The 23,184-nt window shown below is 46.3% G+C and overlaps 1 long non-coding RNA gene across 2 annotated transcripts in view; it reads left to right on the top strand.

The window, feature by feature from the left end:
- Positions 1–16,529, top strand: part of LOC140421244 (uncharacterized) — a 28,472-nt gene extending 11,943 nt beyond the window's left edge. Inside the window, exons 2-3 of one of the 2 annotated variants that reach the window (XR_011946700.1) lie at positions 8,763–8,956; positions 10,898–16,529. This is a non-coding gene — a long non-coding RNA (uncharacterized lncRNA). Of the gene's footprint in view, positions 1–8,762; positions 9,237–10,897 lie in introns of those variants that run through there. The other variant, XR_011946699.1, reaches the window with a different exon arrangement.
- The last annotated feature ends 6,655 nt before the right edge of the window (positions 16,530–23,184 follow it).

Raw genomic sequence — 23,184 nt, 5'->3', positions numbered from 1 at the left:
TTTGACTTTATTTAAATAACAAAAATAAATATAAATACACAAAATATATCAATAAATATGCACTGTTCCACTTCAGATTTGTTGCTTGTGTTACTCAATAGTATGCTTATTTTTTTAAGTACTTACTGTTTTTGATGCTCAAATAACACATTTTCAGTAGTTTTAGGAAATATTTCATCCACAAAATAATGGAAAAGTAACACAATCTTAAGTCTTCAACATAGTCCTTACCTGAACAAATGAATTTTTAAAAATTTCAACAGTAACTACCTCCAGTTTTTTTTCCAAGTGCTTTGAACTAACCCATTTATTTAACTTTAAAACAATGGTTCTCTTGTCAGGAGGGAGGAACAGGTGCCCCTGACCTGTCCAGGCAATGGAAATGTGACTTTAATATTCCCATAGGTCATAGTACATACAAAACATACAGTGCATAAGGAGGCCATTCAGCCCATCGAGTCTGCACCGACCCACTTAAGCCCTCGCTTCCACCCTATCCCCGTAACCCAATAACCCCTCCTAACCTATTTTGGTCACTAAGGGCAATTTATCACGGCCAATCCACCTAACTTGCACGTCTTTGGACTGTGGGAGGAGTGTAGCCATCTGGGATGGCCACGTCCCGATTACAAAATGGACATTTGCAAAGAATGCAGGGAAAATTGGACAATACTAAGAAAAGAGCAGGTGCAAGGTCTGTCTGTTGATTAGAACCTTAAGCTCTCAGACAGGACAGAAACTGCTAAGCCATCTGCATACTAATGAGCCATCTCCGGGGACAAAAGGGAAACATTTAGATACACTATGTTAAGGCAGAAACCCCGACGCCAGAAGAGACTAAAACAAAGCAGACCAACAGTCACCAAGGACACGCCCAGCAATCAGGGAACCACCCCTCTATTGGAGGAAGATTGATACGAATGATTGGGAAAGACCCAATTAATTGAGGCCAAGTTCAAGGCCCGCCCAAAAGGGTGCAAAGCCCTTTTTAGTATAAAAGGTATTCCCCAAGGGAGAATCTTTCTTCTTTGGCTTTAGCTCTCAGCGAAGAGAGACCAGCCTAGCAGCTACATCAGACCAAGTAAGTTCCAAGTCAACGCACGCTACGAGATAGACGCTCCTAGTTGCTACCCTGTAAACAGCTCAACCCAGCAGCCTCAGAACCGAGCAACGGCCATTGTTCCACTGACTGAGTGGGCACCCGAAGCTAAGTATAGGCTTTAGTAATAGTGGTAGTTTAGTTTGTAGAGTTTATGCATGAATAGATTTGACTGTAAATAAATGAGCATTGCTTTTGAACTTACTAACTGGTGTATCGAGCCATTGATCAGTATTCGGTTCTGAACCTTGTGGCGGTGTCGAAAGATACCTGGCGACTCTTGAGCAAACGTAATTAAACAGAGCTAAATTAAGAAACACAGCTAAAGTTAGCAACATTTACTGGCGACATCCGCCGGGACTCAATTTAGAAGTGGCCTAACCACTCCGAGAGAACCCAAATTTGAATTGAGAATCCAATTGGAAACAGAAAAACCACAAGCATAAGAGCAGTTCTGATCAAGCCTCTGAGATTTGGAAGTGTGATAATGCATGCGTACTAACAGGGATATAAGGTAAACCCGAAAGATTTTGCTATGTAAAACTGTCGGGAGTTTTGTAGGCCAGAAATTAGTGTAACCGTGTTTACACCACCACTTTATCACCCCCTGTTCCAAATTCAGTAGAGAACCTAGATAGAGAAAATGGCAATGAAGGCAAAAGAACGCCTTATGAACCCCCAGGAATTTGAGGTCTCAGCGACCAGTAGAGTAGGTCAGTGTCCCGTTTGGGAAGTTGAGATCAGGAAATATCTCAAAGGGAAAGGATGGCCCCTTTGGAGTGAATTCTGCGATAATGAGGAAACAGGACCCGGGAGTCTAGGACATACTTGGTGGGAGAACCTGTCATAGATCCACAAGAGGAGCTGAGGGAAAGCTTGCAAGCTGATGGCAATCGTGTCCTGTTTGGCACAATTGCGAGGCACAGAGGAGGTCGTACGGACGCTCCATAGAGAGATAGAGGAGAGAGACCGAAGTAGTGAGGTAGACGTGAGTGAGGTAGAGAAGGAGAATCGAGATTTAAAAGAGCAGTTAGCAGCAAGGGACAGAGAGGTGGTAGATGCCAAGAGGGCACATCAGTCTTGTCTCGTGCATTTGAACAATTTTCAGACGCAATATGATAAGGCCTACCAGGACACGCAATGTGCGGTCTTGGTAAGACGAGACAGAACAGCAAGTTGAGAAATTGCAGAAACAGTGCAATGATTTAAAAGCAGCCCTACGAGCACTCCATACTTCCACGACGGAACAAAGGCAGAGCTCAGTAGACCACGCAAAGTGCCGGAAGCAAATTGCAGAATTGCAATCTCTGCTTTCCATTCAAAATGGATTTCAAAGTACATTCGGACCCCAATTAGATTAGGAAAACGGCCCCGACTGGCAGGAATTAAACGAGACTGCCCATAGATACGTACATGGGACATGTACACAGGAAAAACCCCAGAAAAGGAAAGCGCCCCAACGTACAGGCAGAACACACCCTGTAACCACACACCGCAGGGCCACAGCAGAAGGAGAAGCAGATTTCCTTTACACAACCCTGTTAACCGTGACCCAATTACGGGACGCGTGTGGAAAAATTACACCGTTCCTTCCCACTTCAGACCCCCACCAATTTTTCGCTAAAGTCAAACAACAGGCTACCATATATGGTCTGGACGAAAAGGAGCAAGTGAAGCTCACAGTTTTAAGCCTCGACCCTTCAGTCTTAGCAGCCCTTCCCGATTCACAGAATGTAGGAGGCACACTCCAAGAGATGCACACGGCGATCCTTGATGCGATCGGATTTAACAAAGGAGACCCCGTAGAATGCCTAAATAAGTGTAGGCAAAAGAAGACAGAGCACCCCACAGCGTTTGCTGACATTTGTGGATTCACTTCACCGCAGTTTTTGGAGAGTTAGTCCGCGCCCATTTATCCCCAGATAATATGGCCAAATGGACCCGAATTCTAGTCTCCCACGCCACAGACGCAGGACTAAAAGCTTGCGCAAATTATGACCCCTCAGATGAGGCCCACAATGAAAAATGGGTTTTGAAGAGATTGTCCCGCGCTTGGGAGCAGGCAAAACCGCATTTATAACACCCGATGAAGAGCAGGCAGAGATGAACCCAGTTAAAGCACACCAGAACCCCGCATGGGTAAATGAGGGCAGGAACAGCCAACCCCAGCCCAAAGCTCAGGAAGGTTACAACTGTGGACAGCTAGGACACTTTGCACGAGAGTGCAACGCGCCCCAAAAGCAGCAGAGAAGCCAACAGACAGGCACCCTAAACAGGAATAGGGCAAAGCCGATCCATTGCGTTAGCGCCCGTTCAGAGAATGCAGACATGAACGGCACCGACTGATGGTTTTCGGGCTCCCCAACTTGGTTCTGCGACACCCTTTGGGGCAAGTCCGGTAGACCGGTAGTAGCAGGCAAAGTCCGGGGACAACCCGTAGAATTTTTTTGGGACACAGGAGGGTCCTGCACCACACTCCATTCCTCCATGATGTTTCAGCGAGACATGTGGCCCACAACAGACACCATCACACTCGGCGGTTTTACAGGCCATTTACAACAGGGACACATCACAGCCCCTGTAACAATACAAATAGGGAACATCACAACTAAGCACCCTGTAGTTTTAGTTGATTTGCCCCAGACAGCAGAACATATCCTTGGGATCGATTTCATGAGCTCCCATAACCTTTCTTTTGACACAGTTAACAAGTGTGTTTGGAAAATGGCAAAGGCAGCACGAGCCCCCGCCACGCTCACAATAGGAGAGTACATAAACAGGATTAGCTCAGTAGCAGACTTCTGGTTTGACCCTCGAGCCATTAGTGCAGACAAACCGGTTAGGGCAGTCCTGCAGGAACATAAAGCAGCATTTGCACACCACAAGCACGACTGTGGCAATTTGGCTGGCTTTGTGAACATTACAGGTCCCGACCCTAAACCCCAGAAGCAATACGGTTTTCCCCAGGAAGCAGAGGGAGAAATCTCCAAAGTAATAGAGAGTTTGTTGGATCAAGGCGTACTCCGATCAGTAGCCTCCAGAAACAACGCACCGATTTGGCCCGTCAGGAAACCGGATGGATCATGGCGACTGACCATTGATTACCGGGAACAGAACAAAGTAACCCCAGCAGCAGCCCCCACCGTAGCCACGAGTCCCGAGACCATGCTCAAACAGGGACTCCAGTCAAAAAAGATTTCGGTTTTGGACATTAGTAACGGCTTTTGGTCCATTCCATTGGCTAAAGCGTGCCAGTACAAATTCGCCTTTACATTCCAAGTGTAACAGTACACGTGGACGTGCCTTTCACAAGGCTTCCACAACTCCCCCTCCATTTTCCATCGACAGCTATCAAATGGTTTAGCAAAATTTTCCTGCCCCGATTGGTCCAGTACGTAGATGACTTGTTACTACAGACAGACACAAAGGGAGAGCACATTTCGCTTCTCGCCGAGCTCCTAGCACTCCTAAAAGAAATTGGTTGTAAAGTCAACCCCAAGAAGGCCCAGATTTTGAAAGAAAAAGTGATTTACTTAGGAACAGTGATCACTCATGGTAAACGCGAGATCGAGCAAAAGAGAATTGACTCGATCGTCAAATTGCCCCTTCCCCACAATGTCTCAGCCCTCCGGTCATTTTTAAGACTGGTTGGCTACTGCTGAAACCATATTGACGTTTTTGCCACTAAAGCAGCGCCCCTATCCGACCTTCTCAAGAAGCAGGCACCTTGGGAATGGCTTCCACAGCATACGGAAGCCGTGGATGCTTTAAAAAGAACACTCAGCACAGCCACCGCTGGGACAGGTCCCAGATCCACTTTCCCCATACGCAATCGAAGTTGGAAGCACCGACCGAACCCTTTCGGCTATGCTCCTCCAGGAATGCTACGACCAGTTATGCCCCGTAGCATACGCCTCACGCGTGTTAGACCCCGTAGAGCAAGGATTTTCTGCCTGTGAAAGGCACCTGCTCGCAGTTTTTTGGGCAGTACAATACTTCGCCTACATTACAGGACTCAACCCCATCACCATCCTCACAGAACACACACCGACACAGCTATTGTTAGACGGCCGACTTAAGGATGGCACAGTCAGCCAAATCCACGCAGCCTGTTGGACCCTTCTTTTACAGGGACGGGACATCACAGTAAAACGAACCGAGACCCACACCTTCCTATCTGATAATTTGCAGTGTGCAGGCACCCCTCATGAATGTGAGATCATCACCACGAAACAGAACACAGGCCCATTTATTCGCAAAACACCTACCAGGAAAACGGGTAGCACCCCAGAGACCCCAGCCCACAGACCCGTGCGCACCCCTGAAGATTTATGTGGATGGCTCCTCCACAGTGTTAAATGGAAAGAGAATTACCGGTTGGGGTATATATGTAGAGGACGTGCCCTAGATGAAATTTCATTAAAGTTGCCGGGACACTTAGGCTCGCAGGCAGCAGAGCTGGCAGTGATTGCATATATTGTAGACCACCCAGACTCGTTCCCGACCCCAGCAGACATCTATTCAGACAGCTTGTATGTATGTAATAGTTTGACAGAGTTCCTACCACTCTGGGAAACAAGAGAATTTGTTTCAGTGGACGGTAAACCCCTACCCTCAACCCCATCACTCCGCCATATCTTAGAGACAGTGAATGATAGGAAATACGGAATAATTGAGGTTCGCAGTCGTCACCATTCTTCTCTTCCCCCCCCCCCCCCCCCGCCCCCCCGGTAACGTTAAAGCAGATGCCCTAGCGAAGGCAGGCTCCAGGCATGGTTATTTTTGGAACCCCCCTGAAAGCACCCCAGTACACGCAGTTCAGGTCTCACAGACCAATATTCAGGATTTAGCGAAGTCACAGAAAGAGGACGAGAAACTCGGAAGTTTTAAAGGGAACCTTCCCAGCCCCGTACGACAAGTTTAAAAACGCAATCACCACACACGACGGTGTGATTTTAAAGGATGGCATTTATATAGTTCCCAGCCAGGACAGGAACCAGATCATTTGTCAGTTCCATGACAATCATGGACACCAAGGAATTGAGCCCACCTCAGACCGCTCTGCTGGTGGCCTGATTTAAAAATCGATGTAACACACTACATTGAGCAATTGCGCAACAATCCGGACAGATATGCTAAAAAGGCTCAACTTAGTCACAGCCACCCCGTTAATGGACCCTGGACAAATCTCCAGATAGATTATATAGGATCCCTACCCCCGTGCAGAAATGGTTACAAGTATGTGGTGGTGGTCATAGACACCTTCACAAAATGGGTGGAAGCATTTCCATCGCAAGCTAATACGGCCAAGACAACGGCTAAAATATTAACACACCACATCTTTACACGATGGGGTCTCCCACGCAGTACAGAGTCCGATCAAGGCTCCCATTTCACAGGACATGTAATGAAAAACGTCCTCACGATTTTCGGCATTAGACAAAAGTTCCATATCGCATACCACCCCCGGTCAAGTGGTATTGTAGAACGAATGAATAGGACATTGGAAGCCACCCTCGGGGAAAATGGTACAGCAAAATAACAGCACCTGGGATTCAGTACTCCCATTTGCTTTGATGTTATTAAGAAACACGGTATCCACGTCCACAGGATACACCCCCCACACCCTCCTGACCGGACACCCCATGAAAGGCACTGAGTATTTATTAGGACTGGATTTGGCCAGCCCCGCAGTTACAGCCCACACGCATGAAAATGCGGTTAAACAACTGATACAGACCATACAGGGGCAGCACGGTAGCATGGTGGTTAGCACAATTGCTTCACAGCTCCAGGGTCGCAGGTTCGATTCCGGCTTGGGTCACTGTCTGTGCGGAGTCTGCACATCCTCCCCGTGTGTGTGTGGGTTTCCTCCGGGTGCTCCGGTTTCCTCCCACAGTCCAAAGATGTGCAGGTTAGGTGGATTGGCCATGATAAATTGCCCTTAGTGTCCGAAATTGCCCTTAGTGTTGGGTGGGGTTACTGGGTTATGGGGTTATGGGGTTAGGGTGGAGGTGTTAACCTTGGGTAGGGTGCTCTTTCCAAGAGCTGGTGCAGACTCGATGGGCCGAATGGCCTCCTTCTGCACTGTAAATTCTATGATAAGGGCAGTCCAACTCGCAGCAACAGTGAGACTTGGAACCAGGAAGAAACACAGCAAGGCTTGTTTCGACAAAATAGTACACGCCACGGAGTTTACAGTAGGGCAACAAGTTATGCTTTCCCTTTACAACCCCAGTTCATTCCTTTCCCCAAAATTTTCCGGACCGTACTCCATTTCGGACAAAGTCAGCCCCTCAGTATACAAAATAACCTATCCAAATGGTAAGTCTGCGTGGTTTCATATAAACCAGCTCAAGGCTTACGGCTCGCAGAATAACCACACATACCACATCCTGCTCGCAGCAGCAGACGATCACGCCCCGCCCACAGATGACGTATTCCTACCCTCCACCAACCACTCCAGCCCACCCTCAGACACTACTTCAACTCTGCCCCCAGAGGCATGACTCCACCTCTCCCTCCCCTCAACCAGCAGCGACAGCGACAGTGATAGCAATCACGATGACGATAGCCACAGCACACCACGTTACGACTATACCCCTGCACCAGGCCCCACTCCCAGCGAATCCGAACATGATTCTACTGACCCATTTGAGATCACTTATATCAAAGCCCCTGACCCAGACCCACCGCCCGACGATTACGGATTGAAGGATAGTAGTTCCAACCTCGAGTCATGATTCTGGCACCGAGACAATTCGTTCAGGCTCATCCGGAATGATGAGATGGACCCCAATTCGCCCCAAGCAGCTTTAGCACGGTTACTACAGTCAAGAGTTTGGCAGCCGGGAGAAGATGATGACTTGGAGTCTGACTCCCACCAAACAAACCCCTTTGCGACCCTGTTCGCTATTGAGCAGTGAGGTGTCCAGATGATTGAGAAAAAAGGAACCGATGGAGATATACGGTGTCCTTTCTGATGGAATCTGCACCATGTTTGTTCGTTAGTGTTAGCGTTAAGTGTTGTTCGTAAACTCAAAAGTTTTCACGGCCCCACGTCACCACTCCTTTAACGCCCCCTGGCTGTTAATGGAACAAGCAATAGTTCAGAGGAACTAGTTTGTCGACAGAACACGACTCATAGCTACTCTCCCAATTCGAGAGGCAGCCCCCCACGACAACCACATTCTTACCCGTTCTTGCCAGTTGCTCAGGCAGTGGAGAAACGGCATTGGTCCCCGCCCTGCCTGAGGACCCCCCCCTCTGGTCAGCTACGCTCGGGTAGAGCACATACAGCATTAATCACCGTCCTACCCGGTGATTCCACCCATTTCTTACCTGCCGCGGGCCCATATGTACCCCATTTTGGCTCATTACGTTCGAAATTCTTTTGTTTGGTTTTGGCATCCCTTAGGTTTCTTCCCTATGCTATTTACATCCTCAAACACTGGGATGGTAAATCTCACAGGCTGCGAGACGGCTCGCAGTACGGCAGTATTTTTCTTAGATATCTAGTCCAAATATTTGGTTTAAAAAAAATACAAATGAGGGAGTCACAGATGGTGACCAATTATAAAGGGAAATTGGCGATAAAGGACAGACAGACAGACATACGAGATCTTAAGCAAGATAATAACAGAAATGATGCTTGTGTTTACAGAACTCCGGAAACCTCAGGAACCCCAGTGGAAGACAGCCTTCGTGTTCATGTGGATCTTCGCGGGATCCCTTCAGTTGCGCGCGGACGCTACCCCCCTGACCCCTACCACACAAACCATAAATGATTCTCACCCCTGCAATACACGGAATCCCGAGATAACTAGCCCAGCTACAGCTAGCAATACCCCGACCCTGGTATGATATGTTTATCACCTGATACTCACTCTCATATGTAGTCGAAGCACTCTTAGTGCTGGCGATACTTTGCAGTGTCGTGCAAGCGTTTAGAGTTAGGAAATGGCGAAAGAGAGCATAGCGCTCTTGCACCCCGGTATACAGGTTTAGGTCCCCCATTTTTGGATTTCACCAGACCCCCGAACCCATTGGGACGGATTAAAGTGCATCCATTTTTCTTTATGTATTCTGTGGAATAAAGAGATGTAAACGTCTGTGTCTGACTGCCAGGCCAGAGAAATTTGTGTGCTGCTATTTTGTACAAGTTAAGATGTATAGATTTTTGGATTGTTTGAATGAGGATAGTTTATTGAGAATAGTTAGAGGTTCCAGTTTTTTATTTTTCTATAATGCATGTATTAATGTCATAGCGCCCCGTAGAGTTTTATGATAATGAATGTATTTAAAATGGTTTAGGTAAAATTGTGCATAGGATAGGCCGAAGTATGGGTGCCCCGGTTGGTCAGAGGATGAAGATGACGTAGTAGTGTGATCCTTCACACCTTTGCGTTGAGGATCACAAGGAGGGAGTGTAGCCATCTGGGATGGCCACGTCCCGATTACAAAATAGACACTTGAGGGGAGACCTGATAGAAGTTCATACAATTATTAGCGACATAGATAGGGAGTAGATAGGATTTTTCCCAGGGCGGAAATGACATTTACATGGGGGCACAAGTTCAAGGTGAGGGGAGAAAAGGTTTAGTGGAGATGTGTGGAGAAGCAGGGAAAATTGGACAATATTAAGAAACGAGCAGGTGCAAGGTCTGTCTGTTGATTAGAACCTTAAGCTCTCGGACAGGACAGAAACTGCTAAGCAATCTACATACTGATGAGCCATCTCCAGGGACAAAAGGGAAACATTTAGATTCACAATGTTAAGGTAGACACCCCGGCGCCAGAAGAGACTAAAACAAAGCAGACCAACGGTCAGTAGGACATGCCCAGCAATCAGGGAACCACCCCTCTATTGGAGGAAGATCGATACGAATGATTGGGAAAGACCCAATTAATTGAGGCCAAGTTCAAGGTCCGCCCAAAAGCACGCAAAGCCCTTTTTAGTATAAAAGGTATTCCCCAAGGGAGAATCTTTCTTCTTTGGCTTTGGCTCTCAGCAAAGAGAGAGACCAGCCTAGCAGCTACATCAAACCAAGTAAGTTCCAAGTCAACGCACGCTACGAGATAGACGCTCCTAGTTGCTACCCTGTAAACAGCTCAACCCAGCAGCCTCAGAACCGAGCAACGGCCATTGTTCCTCTGACTGAATGGGCACCCAAAGCTAAGTATAGGCTTTAGTAATAGTGGTAGTTTAGTTTGTAGAGTTTATGCATGAGTAGATTTAACTGTGTAAATAAATGAGCTTTGCTTTTGAACTTCCTAACTGGTGTATCGAGTCATTGATCAGTATTCGGTTCTGAACCTTGTGGCGGTGTCGAAAGATACCCGGCGACTCTTGAGCAAACGTAATTAAACAGAGCCAAATTAAGAAACACAGCCAAAGTTAGCAACAGGAAACCGGAGCACCCGGAAGAAACCCACGCAAACACGGGGAGAACGTGCAGACTCCACACAGACAGTGACCAGCAGGGAATTGAACCTGGGACCCTGGCGCTGTGAAGCCACAGTGCTATCACTTGTGCTACCGTCCTCTCCTTCATATTCCGATTGACCCTCTCCACCACCTGACACCATTGTACGCATGTAGCAATGTTTTGTACCTGTGCTTTATTGCTGGCCCTCTGTAACACTCTCAGTGGGGATGCTTTGTTGCTCAATAGCCAGCCTGGTGATGCACTCGTGGTCTGGTGTAACTTTGAGTTTTCCAGAATGGACTTCTGATAACATGACGTGAGGGGAAGACGTGCACCACTGGAAACCTGACCTTTTTACCCTTTTTTACAGCGCCACGGGTCTTTATCCTCTCAGAGAAATCCTGGAAGTTGGCTGGTAGAGTTCCCTCATCTCTGCAATGCCCAAGGAAGGCAGAGCCAGAAAAGAATTGACAACAGACTCTGAAACCTCTCTCGAATAAACTGGAGGTACGATGGCAGAGGCAGCTTCTTCTCTAGCCACTCCTGACCAAAGCACTCACAAAAATATTGACGATCGAGCTCGGGAGGTATTGACAACAGATCTGCAGATCTTAAAAGATCAATTGACGAGGCCTTGGCTGCCATTTGTTTAATTCTTGAGACCACCAGCAAGTCCATTTAAAGAACAAAGAACAATACAGCACAGGAACAGACCCTCCAAGCCTGCGCCGATCACATGTCCTATCTAAACCAACCGCCTGTATCCTTCTATACCCTATCTGTTCATGTGCCTATCCAGATAAGTCTTAAAGGTCGCTAACTTATCTGCCTCAACCACCTCACTTGGCAGTGCATTCCAGGTCACCACCACCCTCTGTGTAAAAAAAAAAAACGTCCCCCACACATCTCCACTGAACCTTTTCCCCCCTCAGCTTGAACTTGTGCCCCCTTGTAAATGTCATTTCCGCCCTGGGAAAAAGCCTCCAACTGTTCACCCCATCTATGTCGCTAATAATTGTATGAACTTCTATCAGGTCGCCCCTCAGCCTCCGTCTCTCCAGGGAAAACAGTCCCAGTTTATTCAACCTCTCCTAATAGCTAATGCCCTTCATACCAGGCAACATCCTGGTAAACTATCAAAGCTCATGGTCTACAATCAAGGGCATGAAGACCACATTGTCTGATCATTGTGATAGGATCATCGCCTTGGAATCCGACCTTGCTTCTGTGATCGAAGAGAACAGAACATTAACAGCAAAGCTGAACGACCTGGAGAACAGATCCAGAAGACAGAATATTTGTATTGTGGGGTTCCCAGAGGGGATCAAAAGCCATACCCTGACTCAGTATTTCTCAGACCTGGTCCACAAGATGGTGCGTGAGGGTGTACTTCCATCTCTCCCAGAATTAGACCAGGCCCACCGTTTGCTTCGACCTAAGCTTCGCTCTGGTGACCTTCCTCGTGCAGTGATCGCAAGGTTCCACAGTTTTAAAGAAAAGTAGGTACTTTGATGGGCAAGGGAGCACTGGGATTTTACATGGGAAAGCCACGCTATCAGATTACACCAGGAAATGAGTGCAGACCTCACCAAGAAAAGAGCCGCTTTTAATAAAGTGAAGTCCACCCTTTTTAAGAGTGGAGTCAAGTTTGGGATGATTTATCCAGCTCGCCTTCGTGTAGCATTCAAGAAAAATACTTTTTTACTTTCTGGTGATGCGGACTCCTTTGACCAGAAGCACAATTTGTGCTCTGTTTAATCTGTTCTATGGCTTTTTGTACGGGCACTTTTCAATTCTTTTCTTTTCATGTCTGTTTGGATGTACTCTTGATGTCCTTACTTATACATGGCGGATTTCTGCTGTTCGTTCCTTATCGCTTGATGCATAGAAAGCATTTGACAGGGTAGAATGGGACTATTTGTTTGAGATTCTTGGAATATTTGGATTCAGCCATAAATCTGTCTCTTGGATCCTTTTGTTATTCAATGCCCCTACGGCCAGCATTCACATGTTTTATAGTCAGATGACTTCCTCTTCAAGAGGGGCACGAGGCAGAGCTGCCCACTCTCTCCACCTTTCTTCACCCTGGCAATAGAGCTTTTGAGGGCTTCCAATCAATGGAGGGGTTTAAATCGTGACGGGGTGGAACATACCTCTTTATGCAGATGATCTACTTTTATACATTACAGACCCAACTCCCTCCATCGATGGCATAATGAAGACGCTTAATACTTTCAGCACCTTCTCTGGCTATAAATTAAATCTAGGCAAGAGTGAATATTTTCTGTTCAACCCCTCTGGAAGATGAGCCCATTTAGGCATATTGCTCTTCCGTCTCTCCAGTACCAATTTTCGTTAATTTGGGGTCGGGATGGCCCACAGTCGGACTTCACGTCACAAATTGAATTATTCCAGCCTGATCAACAATGTTAGAATGGACGTTCAGAGGTGGAACAGCCTTCCTCCAGCTTTCACTGGCAGGATTCAAACAATGAAAATTAACATACTCCCTAGCTTTTGCTTTTTCTTTCAAAACCGCCCCATTTTTCTGCCCAATTCCTTTTTAAGTAAGGTTAATAAATTGATATCTGCCTTTATTTGGAAAGATAAGAATCCCCAAATCTGCAGCGTTCTACTCCAGGGGGATAGACAGACAGGGAGCTTGGCCCTCCAAAACGTATTGGGCGCTATTCTCCATTCCCATCCCCCCCCCCCCCCCACGACAGGTTCCCGCCAGCGCCGTCCACCCCTGGTCGCTGCCGGTGGGAACACTGGGGGGGGGGGGCTCCTTCACCGGGGTGGCCTCCGATGGGGTCTGGCCCGCAATCGGGCCGGCCAACTTCCGCGCGCGGCCCCAGAACACCGGCTCCATGTTGGTGAGGAGCCGGCGTGCGTAAGCCGTTCCCCACGCATGCGCAGGATGGCGCGGCCCAACTGCGCATGCGCAGGATTGGGCTGCCCCAACTGCGCATGCACGGGTTGGCGCGACGCGCATTTGGTGCCGCGTAAGGACGCTGGAGCGCCGTGAACTGCTCCAGCGCAGTGCTGGTCCCCTATGGGGGCCAGAATAGGTCGTGTCCGGGCCCTGTTTGCGCCGTCGTGAAACGCGACGGCGTTCACGACGGCGCGAACAATTGGCCTCAATATCGGAGAATCACCCCCATAGTTTAATTACTGGGCCACCAATATCCAAAACATCTGACAGTGGATCAGCGATCCCAGTTCAATCTGGGGCCAAAAGGAGGTTCACTTTCACTACATTCGCTCTCCTAGTCATAGTTACTGCACCATTTCCCTTTTCTCCCACTAGATTTTACGCCAACCCGGTGGTGGTCTCCTCTTACAATCTGGAAACAGTTCTGGCAACATTTTAAACTCCTATTCTTGTCTTCACTGGCCTCGATTTGTAACAACCGCCTTTTCTTACTTTTAGGCTGGACTTAACCTTTTAACTCGTAGAAATTGAAGGGACTCGCGCACTTTGGTGACCTGTTCATGGAGGGGAGGTTTGCCAACTTCAGAGAGTTAATGGACAAATTTCAGCTCCCCAACTCTTGTCTTTTTGATACTTTCAATTCACGATTTCACCTGTATGGCTTTCCCTTCCTTTTCTCTGGCTCCACCTTCCTCCTTGCTGGAGAGGATTCTGTCCTCAGCTTAGCTGGGCAGGGGTCTAACTCAGTCCTATATAGCCACCATCTCTCATCTACTCCCTCCCCATGTCTGCGTGCATTTCCTCCAATTGCTCAGGTTTCCTCCCACAGTCCAAAGATGTGCAGCTTAGGTGGATTGACCATGCTAAGTTGTCCTTTAGTGTCCAAGATGTACAGGTTGGGTTCCAGGGATGCGGCAGGGGAGTGGGCCAATGCAGACTTGATGGGCTGAATGGCCTCCTTCTGCACTGTACGAATTCTATGGTAAACGGAGTGAGGGAGAAATGGGGGTGAGCTGGGCCCCATACTCCCTAATGAGTCTTGGAGAGAGGCCCTTTCCAGGGTCAACTCCATGTCCTCATGGGCCCGATTGAGCCTAATTCAGTTCAAGGTGTTACATAGGACACACTTCACCAAGGCAAGGATGAGTGGTTGCCACACTACCAGAAGGATGTGGATGCTTTGGAGAGGGTACAGAATAGGTTTACCAAGATGTTGCCTGGTGTAAGTAATAATTGGAAGGAAGAATGTAGTTTGGAACAAAATAAACAGAGTAAAGTAAACATAAAATTATAGGTAAAGGAACATGAGGGAATATCTGAGTGCTTGTAAAAGCTTGAAAAATAGCATGCACACACAAGGTCAAAAGTGTGATAAAATTTGAGAAAGAATAGCGGGCATAGGAAAAGATTGTTAAGAAAGTTGCAGTTTTAAAAATAGCCAGGAAATAGCTATCAATTATTTTAAGACGCGTAGCGGGTTTTTGGAACCTTTGAGAAATAGAGAAACGAGTAATTTTGGAGACATTGCAAACTCGCACAATGAGAATCTTGGGCAAGGTGTTAAACGGCTTAAAGCTAGCAGGCATGGCAGAGGAAGTTTACAAAAAATGCGAATGGCTGAAATAGACAAAGATAGATACAGCTTAACGTTTTTTTAGACTTTGAGCAGAATGCACTATGTGCTTTTGAAATGTATGGCAGTCTTGGGCATGGTGCGAAATCGTGGTTTTAAATGCAACTCATCTATTTTGTTAAACATGAGACAATGCTTTGTAATTGACATGCGCTGGAGAGCTGAATTAAAATGTATAAAATCTTGGAACGCCAGTGGCAAAAGGCAGAAAGGGCAGAGAGAGAGAGGGGAAGAGACAGGCCGAGCCATTCGGTTCGAATTTATCCTTAGATTCGATTCGAATCAGCTCATCGATCCATGGGAATCGGAAGACGCTGGAAGACCGAAGAATAAGAACAACCTCAAGCTATCAAGACAGCAGAAAAATCGTTAAATAAAGCTCCTGAAGTCTGATCAACTAAAAGAGACTTTTAAATACGAAGTAATTTGTTAAGATTTTGTAAAAGCAAATGAAAGTGTGATTTTTAAATTTAAACCTGAAATAGTGGTTTATTTTAAATCTGAATCTGAAATAGTGGTTTATTAAAAATCTAAACCTGAAATAGTGGTTTACCCATAAGACTCACCTATACATCCTCAACAGATCCAGACCCTAAAGGACCTTGAGTGATAAGTGAGTTTGAATTCTTCCTTGTAGATTTGGGATCCTATTATAACTTGAAATACAGTTTGAAATAGATTAGTTCCCATCTGGTATCAGCAAGGGAGTCTAAGGGACAGAAGACCTTAGAGTGGCCAACTAGTTAAGAAGTTATAGGATATAGTAATTCGGAAAGGATTAATATCATTAGTCTTAATGACAGTTAACCATAAAAACACACTGATCTGGAGGGTATTAGATATGAGGAGAGGTTGGATAAACTCAGATTGTTTTCATTGGAACAACAGAGGTTGAGGGGTGACCTGATAGAGGTTTACAAAATTATATGTCGCATGGGCAGAGAGGATAGTCAGTATCTTTTTCCCAGGGTGGAAAAGTCAATTACTAGGAGACATAGGTTTAAGGTGCAAGGGAGAAAGTTTAGAGGAGATGTGTGAAGCAAATCTTTTTACAGTGACCCGGGGCCGGGTCACTGTCCACGTGGAGTTTGCACATTCTCCCTGTGTCTACGTGGGTCTCACCCCACAACCCAAAGATGTGCAAGGTAGGTGGATTGGCCACGCTAAATTGCCCCTTAATTGGAAATAAAAAGAATTGGGCACTTTAAATGTATAAGAAAAAAACGAATCTTCAGTGATAACCTGGGAGTCCCCCAGGCACAACCATCAGAAGAAGAAAGTAACTTGGGATTCGACCCTAGTGAAGGTACCGGCATCATGGCCTGGCCAGCATCCTTCACTAAGTGCGTGTAATACCCAGAGCTCAGCTGTGAGTCTTGAGTTATATTTTGTGTGAGTAAGAGAATCTTTAATAAAATTGGGTTGAACCATAAACCTGTGTTTTGTCCTTTGTTCATCTCCCAAATAAGGACACCTGGGTAAAACATTTTAGTAATAAACTGGTCGAAATGTCTGATAATTTACATGGTGTGGAGACGGTTGGACTGGGGTGTGTACAGTAAGAAGTCTTACAACACCAGATTAAAGTCCAACAGGTTTATTTGGAATCACACAGACAACAGAACATTGTCGCAAATTAACTTTGGCTAAAGCTTATTAAAGAGACCTTCAGTAATGAAACCACTTGAATTGTATGGAGAAAGTTGTAAAATAATTGATTTCTGACATTCTATCTTAAACATTCTATTGTGTTACATCGTCAGAACACCTATTAAACATGAAAACATAGTTTTCACTCACCTTCACAAGCTCTTTGATTTCAGCTTTGATTGCTGCCTCCTTGCTGCTGTTGGACAAATAATGAAAACATGTAAGGAAATGTTTCTAATACCTTTGTTTCATCAAGACATCTAGCTGAAGCCTGTGCTGCTGTATTTGTTTAAATGTCTGCCTTTTAAACTATCATTGACAGGCAGTGTAAAACGCCTGTATGGAAACTTCAATCCCGTATAATGTCCTTGTATCAGGGCTTTTGCAGGGTCTCAAGTGTATGCTACTGGCAAAACTATCTTCTAAGTAGAAAATCTGGGCCCTTGTGAAAGGTGAAGTAGTTTTTAATATCCTTAAATACTCACCTCAATTCAAATTGGTCCAAATGTGCATCTGTGGACAAACCTCCTGAATATTCAGCTAATTCTTGGGATAAATTTCTAATCTGGTTGAATTGTGACCCCAGGATTGCTGATTTTCAATTTTTCAGTATTACTTAACTTTTGAAAACCAAGTGTGAAACCCCAACACAGTCTATCTACTTTATTTTTGTCTGTGGTAATTGTATACGTGCATGAAATGTTTCAATAGGCAAGTTAATTGTACAACTTGCAGCTGACTTAATATTAATATTTAACTTGTAATCTTCGAAGCAAAGACATTTTTATCGAGGTCCAGTTATGCTCTGGGTGTATTTTCGGATGATTGGCTGTATCGTTTGACATGTTTTTGGTCACGGGTTGACTCCTCCTCCTCCTCCCCCCCCCTCCCCCCATAGCAATTGGTTACGGTATTTTGTATTACTGGTAGTCTGCCCTCCCTCCATTCTCACTTCTGTCCCTTTAGTCCTTCATTACCATCTAATCTCCTATCTCCGTATTTACTCAGTACAAGTCGTATCCAATTACTGTAGTCAAAGAAACAAATCCTCCCTTTCACACTGCTTCTGAGTGCTGCTACTATTGAGATCTCCATAACTGCAAAGATGCAGATGACAAATAACAGAAATTGGCTTAGAACCAAGTGGAGGGGGGTAGGCCACCTGATTGAGTATTTGACACCATTTTTAACCACTTTCGAAGCTGGCTTTCAATCACTTCTGAAGCCAGTATTTGGTTGCTGAAATTTGCATGAAACCCTGGATACGGTGTGAATGCTGAAAAATAGGAGGACTATGAGTTAGCCTGGATTCCCATTTCTGTCGCTATTGATTGGGTCTGCTTGCATATATATTAGGATGCAATGGTGGGTTTGGAACCACTTTGTGTCTCGCTGTTGAATCAGAGGTTATCCCTGCCATGCTTATTTTGGCCACAAGGTGATGACATGAAAACAAGCATTGGAAGTGAGCAGTTATATGAACTTGTTTGGATTGAAGGATCCCTCACTTGGTAGAGCACTTCCACATTACTTTGCACATATGGATTCCAACCCATGTATCAGCCTAACTACATATCTTAGATTAAATTGAATTTGACAGACTTTATGCTGCCTTTTATAAGTAGTAACCCTCATTTTAAATTTAGTGTTAGCAGACTGTAATAACCCTCTTGCGACCCATGGGGACACCTCAATTGATCGCTATGTGAGACCCGTGGAATACAGGCTCCCCCACTAATGGGCGGAGATCCTTCCAGTTCGATAATTTACCTTGTAAAAGCCGGCGCGGATGGGGCAGTGATCAGTTGTCCCTCTTGGGATCTTTGTTTTTTGTTAATTAATGAAACTTCATTTAACTTCATGAACCTCCTGAGCTTTTATACTAGCGATGAGGAAAACAGCGGCTGCGATTCTGGACATCGCACGAGAGCGAGGTCAGCGGAATTTTAAAAATGCGGCTTTTCGGAGGGCTAGAGGCTTTAATGCAGGAATAGAAGACTGGGCCCAGTATACTGAACGGATACACTATTTCTTCCAGGCAAATTGTATTCTTGGAGGCAACTGACAGAAGATAATACTTCTGACCGCCTAGGACGGCCCTGATAATTTACTGTAATCAATACCCTTACCTACCCGACGGCACCAGACTGGCAAAATTTTAGCACGCCCATGGAACTTGTCACCAATCATTGCAGCTGTCGGTGCAAGTGCAGAGGTACCGGTTTAATACAGCAGGATGAACCCCTGGGGAATCGGTTATGGAATTTATGATGCGCCTTCGCAAGTTAGCTGAACATTGTGACTTTGCCCATCCCTCCCTGAGATGTTGAGAGATTGTTTGGTGTTGCATTAATAATATGGCGACTCACGTGAAGCTGTTAGCGAAGCTGGCCTTGGACCTGAGAAGGGCCATAGAGCTGTTGCTCTCCCGCAAGGAATAGGGATCCAAGAGCTCGAGGGATCCATGGATTATGGCGTACACAGCATTGCTAGCCTCCATTCCGAAGAACGATGCGCCTCCCCACCCCCAAAGGATAAGGCTCAAATGAACTAAACACTACCAAAACAATGTTGTGGGCAGACCCGATGACCAATGGCTACCACAGTCTGACAGGACATCTCCCCAGAGGACAGTGAGTACCCACAACAGTGCTGCACGTGCAGTTGCAGGAACCCTGGCAGACAAAGCTACTAGAATCAACAGAAAATGCATTGCCCTGTCAGGTGACACAAGCGCCCGAGCCAGAGATTTTCCCATTGCATCACCCAGGGAAGAAGTTCTAATGCAGTTAAACTGCATCACAGGCCCCAAAGTAGCCCCAATCAGAATAAAACTCCAAGTCAACGGTCACCCCTTGGACATGGAAATCTATATGGGGCTGCTGTTTCTATTCTCGGACAACAAACATTCCCTAGGCTCTGTGGAATCCTATACCTGGGCTAGAGGGATACCAAGGCTTGTCTGGTAAAATACACCAGGCAACCATTGATCATCATCGGGATCATGGTGATCCCCGTTATCCAAGGACAACAATCGGTTTGGCCAGTGCTTTTCAAACTTTTATTCTTGGGTCCCATTTTTCCCAACTGGCCAACCTTCGGGACCCATGACACTTTTGCTAACCCAGCCTATCCTGAGGCACGTGTTTGAGACACTAAAGTTTTCTTGTCCCAGGCAAGGACGGGAAAGTAAACCATCTAGTTTTCCTGTTCTTAATCACCATCCATTAGCCCCTGGTGAATTGAATTTATGTCAACACTGAGTGAGGACAGGATCATATATGCCTGTGATGTCTTCCCATCTATAAAAGTTCACTGTCCGGGGTCACACACGAAGGCTAGTTACTCATGAGAGATACTAGAGAACTGCCAACAATTATGAACCTGCATTCATCGTGGGACACTGCCTCAAGGAAACAAAGCAAAGGAGGAAGACAGAGGAGAGAACAAAGAATAGATATCATTGGGAGAGAGCCATATGTGGTTCTCGTAAATAAAACAACCATAAATCTGAAGATAGTCATATTAAAATCTTGATTTATTGCAATTCAATCATTTGATGCAAGTTTATTCAACTTCAAAGTATACTATTAGAAACAAGTTCAGCAATATTTATGAATGCTGACAACACTAAAACTGACCCACAGACAACTTACAAATTAACTGCTCTGGTTTTGATTGTCATTAATCAGACAAAATGGACATCAAAAATATTTTTCTCAGGTATTTTTGATTTTCTGGTATTCAATTGTGGCATCATGATGTGCTCACGTCTCCCCAACCAGAGGACATGCCGTTGTAGTCACTTAATGGAGACTTTTGTCTTCAATAATGTAGCTCTTGCTACAATGGCAGTCGATTCCCTCCCACTGAATGTGCCTCCATGGCTTCGCTGACACACGCTTTGGGCCCCTCAGCAGCAACCATACTGCAAGAAGATCTGCAGAAGATTATTAAGCTATTTGTCTGCACGGAGACATTGCCTCTGTTATATTGCTGTTGGCATCACCGAGAACACAACAAACACACACACATAGGGAATCCCTCTCCATGTTTGTGTTCACTCACTGAGGGCCTTGACTCTCGGATCTGCTGAGCTTGGCGGTGAGTTCTTTGATGGTCTCCCATTTCACGATGGGCTTCTTCTGCTGCAGAATGGTCTTCCGGAGGGGGATTATGATCACCTTGATGTCGTCCACTGGACAACTGTTCTGCATCTGGGCAGAGTACAAAGGGTCCATGTCCAGATAGACCGTGTCTGGGCGAACTTTTGGGTCACAGCTTTGGCCAGGAGAAGGTGAGAAATCATGGTTTTCAAAGCGGAGTCGCTACGGTAAGGGGGTGGTGGTGAATTAGAGGGCAACCATGAGGCTTACAGGAGATCCATCAAATAATTACTCCCTCTAGAGTCTAGAGGGCTGAATTGATATTTTAGGCAGGAATTTCACTGCAGGCACCTGAATGCTGACGCTGGGAAACTCTGCGTTAGCGGTTGATGGATGCAGAACACCATGACACTTAGCTCCGCGACCTTGCTGACATCAGCCCGCAGGTCGCGACCCGCACTTTGAAAAGCCCTGGGTTAGGCTACCACTGGTACAATGACCCAGACTCAACCTCCTAGGCCGTGATTGGTTACAAAGACTCAGACTGGGCTGGCAACGAATCTTCCGGATGGATACTGGCAGTCTATACAAAGTTCTCAGAAAGTATCTGTAAGTTTTCCAGGAGAGCCTGGTAAAAAATAAAGGAGGCCAAATCAAAAATCTGTGTTGACCCAGAGTCCTTCTCGAATATTTCAGGGCCCAGGTAATCCATTTTGCCCTGCTTACGAAAGTGGATGATGAACTGAGTCTGTAGAAGTTTGCAGAATGGGCAACGTCTGTGGTCCCACTGCTGACGCCAGCCAAGTCTGTTTGCCTGTGTGACAATTATAAGATGACAGTAAACAGGGCCTCCCGCTTGGACCAGTACCCAATGCCACACGTAGAAGATCTGTATGCGAAGTTGGCCGGGGGGGGGCACTCATTCACAAAGCTGGACATGAGCCATACGGAACGTACCTCCAGTTGGAGTTGGACACGGCATTATGAAAATATGTCACCATCAACACTCATAAGGGATTCTGCGAGTACACCCGGCTTCCATTTATAGTGTTGTCAGTGTGTGCGATTTTCAAACGGGTAATGGAAAACATCCTCCATAGGCTTCCCAGGGTGACTTGTCTACCTGGATGATGTACTCATTACAAGAGACACCAAGAAGGAATATCTGGGCAAACTGGAAGAGCATCCGACGGTTCTCCAACGTGGATGTCTGCCTGAAGAGGAGCAAGTGCGTCTTCCAGGTGAAAGTGGTCACATACCTTGGATACTGCGTCGATAAAGATGGGCTGCAACCAATGGAGGAAAAGTCTGGGCTATCGAGGAAGCCCCAACACCTAAGAACACGACAGAGCTGAGGTCACCAATTATTACGGAAAGATCATCCTGAACCTGGTTACATTGTTGGTGCCCCTGCACACATTATTAAAGAATAACCAGAAATGAGCATGAAAAGTGTGTAGAAGCATTCGGCAGAGTGAGGCGCAATTATTATCTTCCAAACTGTTCACGCACTACGATCCGTCGAAGCCATTCAACCTTTCATGTGACACCTCTCCATATGGCATTGGGCAGTGTTGTCCCACCGGTGGGATGATGGGATGGAACGACCGATAGCATACGCTGGCCGATGCAGAGCACCACTATGTGCAAACTGAGAAGGAAGGGATGGCCGTGATAGTCGCAGTAAAGAAATTCTATCAGTACGTCTATGGGAATTATTTTACAGTGATCACGCACTATAAGCCCTTACTTGGCCTTTTTAAGGAAGACAAGGTGATACCGCCAAAAGCTTTGGCTGGAATCCAACGATGGGCATTGCTGTTGGTGACGTACGAGTACACCTTTGAATATCGTCAAGGTGCACAGGTCATGCATGGCCCCAGCTGCCTGTAAGCCCCCTGTCCCTATCAGTAGTTGACGAGGTCGTACTGATATTGTACTTTATGGACACCTTACCTGCAACAGCCGCACAAATTCGCACATGGATCCGAAAGAACCCTACGTTGCTGCACCACATCGTCCTACATGGCAGGCTACAAGGAAACCCCCCCGAGGAACCGTGAACATTTTTGACAAAACAGCAAGAGCTCGGTGTGGAGGACAGCATCCTATAGGGAGCCCGCATGGTCATCCAAGTCAAGTCAGCAAACGATCAAGTCACCTAACAGCACGTCTTTCAGGACTTGTGGGAGTAAACTGGAGCACCTGGAAGAAACTCACGCAGACACGGGGAGAACATGCAGACTCTGCACAGACAGTGACCCAGGCAGGAATCGAACCTGGGACCCTGGCGCTGTGAAGCAACAGTGCTAACCACTATGCTACAACTGGGA

Source organism: Scyliorhinus torazame, chromosome 5 (genome assembly GCF_047496885.1).
Source record: "Scyliorhinus torazame isolate Kashiwa2021f chromosome 5, sScyTor2.1, whole genome shotgun sequence".
Classification (NCBI taxonomy): domain Eukaryota; kingdom Metazoa; phylum Chordata; class Chondrichthyes; order Carcharhiniformes; family Scyliorhinidae; genus Scyliorhinus; species Scyliorhinus torazame.
This window is presented reverse-complemented; position numbering and strand designations above follow the sequence as displayed.